Consider the following 11,735-nt stretch of genomic DNA (forward strand, 5'->3'; position numbering starts at 1 on the left):
ACACATGAGATCCACACGATTTCTGTGCTATACGGGACTTCAACTACTGACCACAGATACCTTACATGACTAATAGAGCGTTAATTTCTTTACAAATCTAATTACATTTCTTCCGTCTTCTTCATATTGCAATATCTTACATTTTCTTTGAGATTCAAAATGTTCGTTTAAATATGAAGCTTGCAAAACTCTGGCAAATTCCTTTGTAACATCTCAATGGAAACTGTCAATATTTGCGGAGTTGGGGAAAAACATTGGATCGGCTGCAAAGGGTGCAAAATACTTCTGCTCGTCTGGTCACGAGGTCGCCGAAACGGGAACACATGTTCCCGATTCTGAGGAACTCCATTGGCTTCCCATCCATTACCGATCAAAATTCAAGATTTTGACCTATACAAATTGTCCCTTCGTCGGATATGAGAATTGATACATCGCAATTTTTTTTTTTTATGATTCGAATTCACGACTTGTGCCAAAAATCAGAATAAATAGATGCGGACAACGCCAACTCAGCGGCGCTGCAGCACATCTTAGAAATGACCTTCCAGACGACATCAAGAAGTCAACATCTCTTGAAATTTTCATAAAATGCCTTAAAGCTCATTTTTATGAATGAAATTTCTAAATTCTAACACCGGGAGTATGAATAAACTATGACTGTTTTAATTATCACCCCACCCCCACCCCCCACCCCCCAAAAAACACCTTTGGCGTTGCATTCCTCTTCTTACCCTTGTAAAGCGCCTTAGAGTAATTTGTTTTATATACGGCTAGATAAATTTTATCATCATTTATTATTATTAAAGATGCACATCAGCATCCGCATACAATTCTCTCTACAGATATGCAAATTGAAAAGAAGCATCTGTTTGTAAATCACTATTTTTATCAAACGTAGAATACCGAATTGTTTGTCCATGGGTGGGATCGAAACTAAAGAATCAACGGTTGAGGATACCTTCTGAAGCCCCAGTTATCTACAAAAGTGTTAGGAGTAAACAAAAGAACCAACAATAGTATGGTATATTGTGAACTTCGCAGATTTCCACTTTACATTAGAAGAAAATTTAGAATTTTTAAATTCTGGTTAAAAATTAAAACCACGAATAACTGTATTTTGAAAGATTGTTATGAAAATATGATTGCAAACAATGACAGCTGGATTGTTAATGTGAAACATGATCTGTCAAGCATTGGTTTAGAATATTTGTTTGAAAAGTCGTGTGTGAATCAGCTTAAAGATTATAAGATAATAGAATTCAGAATATTGGATATTTACAAACAAAACCTAATGTCGTCTCTTTCAAGTTCACCAAAAAGTGTTCTTTATCAACATTTAATAGATAACTTTTGTTTACAATCATATCTCAAAAGACCAATCAACTTAAAAGGGAAAAAAATTATCATTAAATTCAGAACGTCTTCACATTCTTTGAATATTGAAAAAGGCAGGCACAATAATGTTTTAAGGACTGTGAGGCTTTGTAAATTATGTGATTATAATGATATAGAAGATGAGTTTCATTTTATCCTGAAATGTCCATTTTACAAAGATTTGAGAAAGAAATATATTAAGAGTTTTTATTACACAAAACCAAGTGTCTTTAAATTAATTAAGCTCCTTAGTGTAGACAATACCAAAGAACTCAATAACTTGGGGAAATTCTTAGTTCAAGCTGTGAAAATACGAAGTTTAGCATTGTAAATCAATAATATAATTATAGTATTTTTCTAATAACATGTGCATCTCATAGTGCGATTACATATATATTATTTTTATTTGTAATTTCTTCCCCTCCTATCTTCTCCTGTCCACTCACCTGTTGTTTATCTTATACAATTTGATATATTGTGTATACAAATGTACATGTACTAGATGTATTCCGATGAGTTGTATAACTCAAGGACAATAAAGAATTGAATTGGTCTACAAATCTCACCTATGGTATGTCTCTCGTACGTGTAGTTTTACCTAATTATAACTCTGTGGTTAGCAAGTTCGCTTTGTGACCGGAAAGTTGTGGACTCGAGTCCAACGCATACCTTGGTCTCGTGAAAATACATGTATGTTGAAGATAACGAACAGTGATCAATCTCATAACTCCTATAAGCAATACAAAATAGATAGTTGGACAAACACGGACCCCTGGACACATCAGAGGTGAGATCAGGTGCCTAGGAGGAGTAAACATCCCCTGTCGACCGGTCACAGCCGCCTTGGGCCCTATATCCTGATCAGGTAAACTGTTCTTCCGATAAACACTCGACAGTTAGAAGTGAATGCCGTGAAACCTTAAACACCGAGGTTTAGTCTCACGGTAAATGTTAGCACGATAAAGAACCTTGACTGCTACGGACCTGGGTGTCCTGCATTGGTCTTGGGTAATTCACCTACAGTTGGTTACGTTTTAAAATGAGTGAACATTTTTCGAAGGGACGTGAAATAAACGAACAGGCAAGCATTCCCCAGAACACGACATACTATGATATACATCTGTAACTTACAGGCAAGTGCAACTGAAATCAGAACGAATGGATTATCTAAATTTCCGTTGCAGTGACCGTGACCTACCATATTTAACCTTCAAATAAGTAGAAACCAAGATATTGGAGTAAGATGGCATCCTTACAAGTGCACTTGAGGTTAAGTACAATATGTCAAATAGTTTCCAAGAAAGTTCAGACTGTCCCTTCCAGTTACATTTAACTTTTTGCACTTTATCTTGACAAACAATAAGGAATCGGACCCTTTATACATTGATAAAACACTCGCACAGGGAGTAGGTAGGGCAAGAGTCACATTCTACCACGATTATTGTAAAGATCAAAGGAATGCTGCGGGCATTATTCTACGATATACCTTCATACATATTAACTGATTATGAGAAAATTGATACACATATGACTAGCACTTCGTGTTTTGTTTATATGCATAAACAATCATCAATTTAGGTTGCAAATCAAAACTGAAAAACATTTGTCATTCAGTATAAATCAATCGTTTGCATTCCGAAAACGATACATATGTAAATAGACATATCGATGCACACACAGTTTTATTGGACTGTGCATTCAAAGTAGATGATACCATCAGTCAACATCAAACTAAATTTTCGATATATTTCTCAAAATAGATCTAGTATACCCTACGAATTCACCTAAGTCTGCAAGGAGAATAGAAATAAAGTTCTTGTTTTCATGTATATTGCAGGGTAACCTCCTCGGTCTTGAAATGTTGTTTGAATTATGAAACATTTCGAGAACGAGGACGTTCTCCTGCAATATACACGAAAACGGATATTTCTTAATCATATAGCCTCCATTTTGAGACATCGGTATAGACAAAAATGTAGATTATCAATGAGTAACAAAGGTCATGTATGTCTCAAAATAAGTATCAGTTTTAACATATAGCACATTCCAAGTTCACAGAGAGGATACAAAATCAATGAAATGGTTCTAGGAGGAGTAAGCATCCATTTGTCGACCGGTCGCACATGCCGTGAGCCCTTTATCCTGATCAGGGTTGCGTTCAAGATCGTAGCGGCTAGCCTAGGGGCTAGGTATGGTGACTGATTTGCGCCATTTTACAATGTGTTGTCTTTTCGTTATTTTGAGACGAAAAGTAGCTGATATTATCATTGTCATATTTACGTTATTTCTGGACGAAAAGTCGCTAAATATTGTTCTGTTGTCTTTTCGCTTCGAAATGACAAAACGACGATAAAGTGTAAAATGGCACAAATCAGCCGCTATACCTAGCCCCTAGGCTAGCTGCTACGATCTTGAACGCAGCCCAGGTATATTGTAAACAGAGTTTGTACATTTCACACTGACAACGGGCATGTTTCAGTCTCAGATTGTGTCAGCAGTGCATGTACAATATGGCAATTGGCAATATACAAGAAAATATGCGATCCCCATCAGCCACGTACCTCAACAATAACTTGACTCTACACTAATTAAGTCTTTCGGTGGTGTGATTTGATTGATTACATATGCTGTTTAACGTCCCTCTAGAGAATTGTTCACTCATATGGAGAAGTCACCATTGCCGGTGAAGGGCTGCAAAATTTAGGCCTATGCTCGGCGCTTATGGCCATTGAGCAGGGAGCGATCTTTATCTTGACACACCTGCTGTGACACGGGACCTCGGGTTTTGCGGTCTCATCCGAAGGACCGGGCCATTTAGTCGCCTCTTACGACAAGCAGGGGGAATGAGGACCTATTCTAACCCGGATCCCTGGGGGTGGGGAGGGGGGGTACTGAGGACCTCTTCTAACCCGGATCCCTGGGGAGGGGGGATACTGAGGACCTCTTCTAACCAGGATCCCTGGGGAGGGGGTACTGAGGACCTATTCTGACCTGGATCTCCACGGGGTTGGTGTGATACGTGGTTATGATATTGAAATAAATAATTTAATTCTAGCTGAGTTCAAATCCACCTCATCAGAAGTCTAATTGCACTTTACAATTATCAGGCGGTTTGATTATCTTATATTTGAGGATTTGGGCATACCCTCTAAAAAAAAATTGCGTTTATACGATACAGTAGGTAGACGTTCTGTCTCTCTGGAGGATGCATGTGCCAGTAAAGCTTCTTGCTTTGTTTTTTGGAAACTATAAGGTTGTACAGAGTATTTGGTGACGAAATCAAGGTGTATACCCTGTTTTTATGGGGTTGGGTTTTTTTTGTGTTTTTTTTTTTGTCCTTGATTTACACCTGATAACAGAGTGGCCCGATCTTAGTTATCAAGTGCCACTTGCATGTTTTGATTGGTTTCATTATCACTATTTACCCCCCTCTTTAGAAGGTTTGTTTTAAAATCTTTAAGAATTTCTTGAAGTTTATCTCCATCACTTGTGTTTCTCATGTGACGTATGGTTGCATCTTTAATGAATCCCTTAAAATTTCGTTACTGGTACTCTCTTGAGAGTTTAATACTACAAATCATGCTGACACCTCGGATGTATATTTAATTGCTGTTATAAAATTTAGAAATTCATTTCAAAATTAAGGATTATCTCCCTCACGCATAGCTTTTATCCGTAGTCGAATTTGACTCCACTTTTTTGGCACACTGTTTTTCCCTATAATAGCTCTAAAACTTCATTGTTATTTCGGTAGCCCAGTAGCTAAGTACTTCGTTACTAGCTTGAAAATACGGATGTATATTTAATTGCTGTTAAAAAATTTAGAAATTCTTTTCAAAATTAAGGATTATCTCCCTCATGCATAGCTCTTATCCTTGGACGAATTTGGCTCCACTTTTTTGGCACGCTGTTTTTGGCTATATTTAGCTCCAAGACTTCATAGTTATTTCGGATTTCAAACATTTCGGTTGAGCATCACTAAAGAGACATAATTTGTCGAATTGTGCATCTGGTGCATCAAAATTGGTACCGTATAAGTTTTACATCATATGGTTGTATCCTTTGTGTAAGAGTTGTTCATCTTTCCATGTTGCATTCATTAATCATTGCCAACGTATGTTTGAAGACAACTGAATCTTCATCAAAAACTGTCAAATTTGCATAACAGGTGCCCGTTTCATTCATCAATAGTATACCCCATGCACATAGCGATCGGAGCAAGATAACTGACGTAACTGGTGATTTACTTCCCCTGGGGACTATTATGATTTCTGCCTGTTTCATCAGTGAAATATGAGGCGCGTGTGGTACTTTTTAAATTGAAATAACTTTGTATAAAATCGAGATATTTCCGCAAAAATGGTTTCATTAGAAAGAAGAATGATGAAATTTGCTATTTCAATCACTTATTAATCCTAAATTTATTTATACATTTTTTTAAATTGCTAATTATTTCAAATTTCATATGAGTGAGATCTTTGGTTTTGTGAAAATCTTCAATTTTCGGTACTATAATGGAATCTGCATCTGGTCAATTTGGTATCCTAGAAGAGCCCGTTAATTACGCTTAACAGATTAAACCAAGTTGATACTCACGGGTGATTAGTGTTTCAGATAATGGCCCGCTAATCTGTCAGGGGTTGTGCGTATTTAGCCTTTCTTCAAAGCAGGGGTAACACATTAAGAAGACTAAATACTGGTTAAAACAAATAAATAAGACTAAAGTCTGACTGGATAATATGACGTTTTAAAACGTGTACACAAATCATACAGAAATCATCCATGTAACTGTTCATTACAATTTTTTTTTAGCTAAAACATTTCCTAAATTTTGGTTCCAAAGAAGATGTAGGCCAAATATCAAGGGCGCTAAGTATAGTGACGTTGAATTGCAAGTGTTCAAAATGCTCAAAACGGTAAGAATATCTAGTGACAAGCTTAATATGCAGGACAGAACACAAATTTTTGGTCAACGCTTTAGAAGACGGCAATAGAATTATGGCCTACGCCGTCAGAGCCTTGATATCCTGCTACGGAGGGGACTGTCGTAAATCGTGCCAGAAATATTGCTTCGCGTGTTGGGCCCTTAAAACGAATAATTTGAAATCTTCTGTGTTAAAGAGACATTTTGATGTTCATATGAGTGACCTTGACGGGCATTTACCATGAATTATCTGAATTTCTCTTTAAGACATAAAATTAAAAATAAAATAAAATTTCTAAACTCTACGCAGAAATACGAAATCTCTTAATTGGGTTAATTTACAATAAGGACATTGAATCAAGAAGTCATAGAGTTATGTGTGATGATTATGAATGTCAAGGAAAGTCCATCTAACAGTTGTGCAAGGCAGGAGGAGGGGGGAGGGGTTATTGTGCAATATGCGTATTGTAAAATCCATGTGAAATTTTGATACGTCTTTTGGATGTGTTAAGTGTTAAACCCGCCGTTGTATACTGTGTACATGAGTGTTTATACAAATATTTACGATTTTCTAGCTATATAAAGCAAAAAATACGTTGTTAATACGTATTCAAATGTAATTGATATTTCGCATTGTGTATTGCGTCATGTTTCTTGAATGACCTATTAAAACACCGTTTTGTTTTTCAAACCTCTTGTTTTGATATTCTGTGCTGATTTTGAGCCGATGAAAAGGGAAAGGACTGAGAAAAACGGGAAATTGTGAAATTCACGACTTCCTTCAAGGTACCACACCGGTAATTATTTTCACTATATATTACTATAGAGGGAAAAAATTCATTAAAAATCAGTTTACAGAATTGATGCCGAATAACGCAGTCAGAAACGTTCTATGTTACCTATCTCGTCTGCCGACACCAGAAAAACACCACCCTACGCGGCATTTTCGAAAAAAAATTACCCGCAAACAAGACTACCCTCAAATCCACGTGTTTTTCACATGTGTGTAAACAGCCGAAGTACACCTCAGGAAGTAGCCTCAGCTACCAACAGCAAATAGTTCCTTTGTATACACTTGGTTATTTCTAAAAATTACACAAAATTTCCTAATCAGGGGTGCAAAAATTAAGAGAAAAGAAGAAGAGGAAATGAGAAAAATCGCGCAAGGAAAAAAAATATTTCTTTAAATATATGGAACTACAATTGACTAACTTCATTTTGATTGGACAATTACCGGTGTGATACCTTAAGGATATCACACCGCTTTACATGTATATTAAAATAGAGCAAAATAATCAGTAAAAATCAGCTAAATTGATGCGAAACAACGCAGCCGGAAATGTTCTATGTTACCTGTCTCGTCTGCTGACACAGGAAAAACAAATACCCTACACGACATTTTCTAATTTTTTATCCACAAACATTCTGAGTGTTTTCCTCCTGTGTGTCAACAGCCTGCGTGCACCTCAGGAAGTAGCCTCAGTTGTCAACATCAAATAGTTCCTTTGTAAACAATTGATTATTTCTACAAATACACAAAATTTTCTAATCGGGGGTACAAAAATTAAGAGAAAAGTGCAAGGGAAATGAGAAAAATCGCGCATGAAAAAAAATTAACCTTTCAGATAAATGTATATTTGGGACTATGATTCATTTTGATTGGACAATTACCGGTGTGATACCTCAAGGAAATCCATTATCTGCGCTTTTTATACCCCCGTAATCGGAGATTCGGGGTGAATAGTTTTTGGTCTGGCCGTCTGTCTGTCTACAAAAACTTTAGTCTTGGTCATAACATGAACGCTTAGGGCTAGAGCTATAAATTTCTAGGCACCTGATCCCAACTCTGGTAAATCAAGGGATATAGGCACCTGATCCCACCTCTGGTAAATCACAGGATCTGTGATTGTCCAGCTGCGTTATGAGATTGATTACTAGTGCTGTTCGTTATCTTCACCTTTTCATTTCACACCTGTGTTCCTCGTGACAAGACTTTCTCTTTGATACCACAATTACTTCGCTACCGTACTGGAGCATCAGAGTTTCAAAAACAAGTCTTGTTTGAAATATTTTTATCAGATAAGCGTAATGTTCGAAAAATATCATTATGAGCCTTCACTTGATGCAAGGCATTGAATTCATTTTCAAGTATTTAGTTGATGAAACTCAAAATGCACCATAGCATGTTCATGATGGAAACCAAACAGGACATTTAGTATAGGATATTTCTAGTCTTCCGCTATTTACCTTGCATATACCATGTGCAAAGCTTTGAATTAACAAAATCATTTTTCTATTTACGTCTTTCCAAACAACCTGAAACTGAGTACCCAGTTGTTTAAAATGGTAAACTTCTACACCGATTTTGGAACCTATCTAACAGAATAACAGGGCGCATGCGCACACCTCACAGAGCCTAAAATTGCATGATGATAGGTTTACTATGACAATATCAATATAAAACAAATCTACTTCATTTACATGTATATCACATTCATTTGTATAATTGTTCTCCCCTACAAAAAGAATATTTTCCAGCATGGAAGGGCTTCCGTGGCCGAGTGGTTAGAGCATCGCGCTCAAAATCACACGGCCTCTCACCTCTGTCGGCGCGGGTTCGAATCCCGCTCTCGTCGGTAAGTGAGAAAGTTTCCCAGTTTACTTTCGGAAGATCGGTGGTCTCTTCCCAGGTACATTGTATCTGGGTTTTCTCTTCCACCAATAAAAAACTGGGCGCCACCAGATAACTGAAAAACTGTTGAGTGTGGCGGAAAACATCAATCAATCAATCCAGCATGTAATTACCAATTCGTCATGAACAAGGCGTCCGTGGGGCACATCGCCACCTGAGAAAATATACATTTCTCATGTAAAAAATAATCCCAAATATGGTGTCATTGTGGCATCGAGGTCGAGGTGTAAATAATACAATTTACACTACATGAGGGAACTTGATTATCGAGCTGGCATAAGGTATACATCGAGGTCGAGGTGTAAATAATACAATTTACACTACATGAGGAAACTTGATTATCGAGCTGACAAAAGGTATACATCTTTGTGGATCTTGAACAGAAGTCTCTGAAGATTTTCCCCAATATGTTCCAACATAAAACTTTAAGCCCCTATTGTTGCCTCACTGTCCCCAAGGTGATCGTATGAACCAACAGGAATTGTTCAAAGATTGTCCTGTATACTCTTAAGCATGAAATGTGAATGTGATCAATCTCGAAACTCCTAACAGCAATACAAAATAAGAGCTGGGCAAACACGGACCCCTGGACACACCAGAGGTGGGATCAGGTACCTAGTAAGCATCCCCTGTCGACAGGTCACACCCGCCGTGAACCCTATATCCTGATCAGGTAAATGGAATAATCCGTAGTCAAAATTAGTGTGCCGAGAACGATTTAAAAATTGGTATGAAACACGACAGACATCATTTGATCCAATGATAGGTCATTAGAACATAACATAGTAAACAAACCATGGGAAATGTGAAGATAACAAACATTGATCAATCTCATTCATCCTATAAAGAATACAAAAATGAGAATAGGGCAAACAGACCACGGGCAAGACCAACTGTCTAGGAGGGGTAAGCATATCCTGTTGATAGGCGTCAAACCACGCCTACTGTCTCCGTTCTCACTAAGTCATAGCCGTGGTCGTATGATTAAGAATCGCCACGAAAGTCCTCGATTTTATGAATATTCATGTTTATATATCAACTAATCGGGAAGCTCTCATAATGTTTTTGGTTTTAAAAAAAAAAACACTCGTCGATCATCGCGTGACTTGTAGCAGAATATTCCGAGGATTGCCGATTGGCAAAACCTGACACAATAGCCAATCAAAGTTTATTAATTGATACAGAATTTGCAAGCATAGCCTCTGCTGTTAAGGCGTACTGCAGATAGCTACATGTATATACTTGGCTTGTCTCTAAAAGAGTTATCCGTTAGGCGTTTTGTCTGTTATTATTTTTAAACAAACGCTACATGTGTTACCTATCCGGATTAGAATACGTCACCAGTATCCCTTGCTTGTCGCAGAGGCGACTAAAGGGGGCGGTCCTTCGGATGAGACCGCTAAAAACGAGGTCCCGTGTCACATCAGGTGTGGCATGATAGAGATCCCTCCCTGCTCAAAGATCGTAAGCGCCGATTAATTGATTGTTTAATGTCCCTTTCGAGATTTTTCACTCATATATATAGAGACGTCACCATTGCCGGTTAAGGGCTGCAAAATTAATGTCTATGTTCTGCGCTTATGGCCATTGAGTAAAGAGGGATATATGGAGTGCCACACCTGCTGTGATACGAGACCTCGGTTTTTGTGGTCTCATCCGAAGGACCGCCCCATTTAGTCGCCCCTTCTATTCTAACCCAGATCCCCACGGGACCCGTAACCGCCGATCATAGGCCTAAATTTTGTAGCCCTTCACATGAAATGTTGACGCCTCCATATGAGTGAAATATTTTCGAGTGGGTCGTTTAAAAGCAATATACAGGATATGGGGCTCACGGCGGGTGTGACCGGTCAACAGGGGATGCTTACTCCTCCTAGGCACCTGATCCCACCTCTGGTGTGTCCAGGGATCCGTGTTTGCCCAACTATCTATTTTGTATTGCTTGTAGGAGTTATGAGATTGATCACTGTTCGTTATCTTCACCTTGCATACAACCAACCTGTGGCTGTAGTTATTAAATATCGAAATATGTTATCGTGATTATGATTGTTCAATGAATGACTGTGTCATCTCATAAATAAATATTCATAAAAATCGAGGGTTTCGCTGATCATACAGCCACGGTTTGAGCTAGGGTAGTCACTTCCGAACTCAGTAAGTCAGGGTAGTCACTCCCGGGCTCAGTAAGATAGAGTAGTCACTCCCGGACTCAGTGAGTTAGGGTAGTCACTCCCGAACTCAGTAAGCTAGTGTAGTCACTCCCGGGCTCAGTAAATTAGGGTAGTCACTCCCGAACTCAGTAAGTTAGGGTAGTCACTCCCGGACTCAGTAAGTTAGGGTAGTCACTCCCGGACTCAGTAAGATAGGGTAGTCACTCCCGGGATCAGTAAATTAGGATAGTCACTCCCGGGCTCAGTAAGTTGGGGTAGTCACTCCCGAACTCAGTAAGCTAGGGTAGTCACTCCCGGGCTCAGTAAATTAGGGTAGTCACTCCCGAACTCAGTAAGTTAGGGTAGTCACTCCCGGACTCAGTAAGTTAGGGTAGTCACTCCCGGACTCAGTAAGATAGGGTAGTCACTCCCGGGATCAGTAAATTAGGATAGTCACTCCCGGGCTCAGTAAGTTGGGGTAGTCACTCCCGGACTCAGTAAGTTAGGGTAGTCACTCCCGGACTCAGTAAGTTAGGGTAGTCACTCTCGGGCTCAGTAAGATAGGGTAGTCACTCCTGGACTCAGTGAGTTAGGG

The sequence above is a fragment of the Ostrea edulis genome, chromosome 3, assembly GCF_947568905.1.
Source record: "Ostrea edulis chromosome 3, xbOstEdul1.1, whole genome shotgun sequence".
NCBI classification, from domain to species: domain Eukaryota; kingdom Metazoa; phylum Mollusca; class Bivalvia; order Ostreida; family Ostreidae; genus Ostrea; species Ostrea edulis.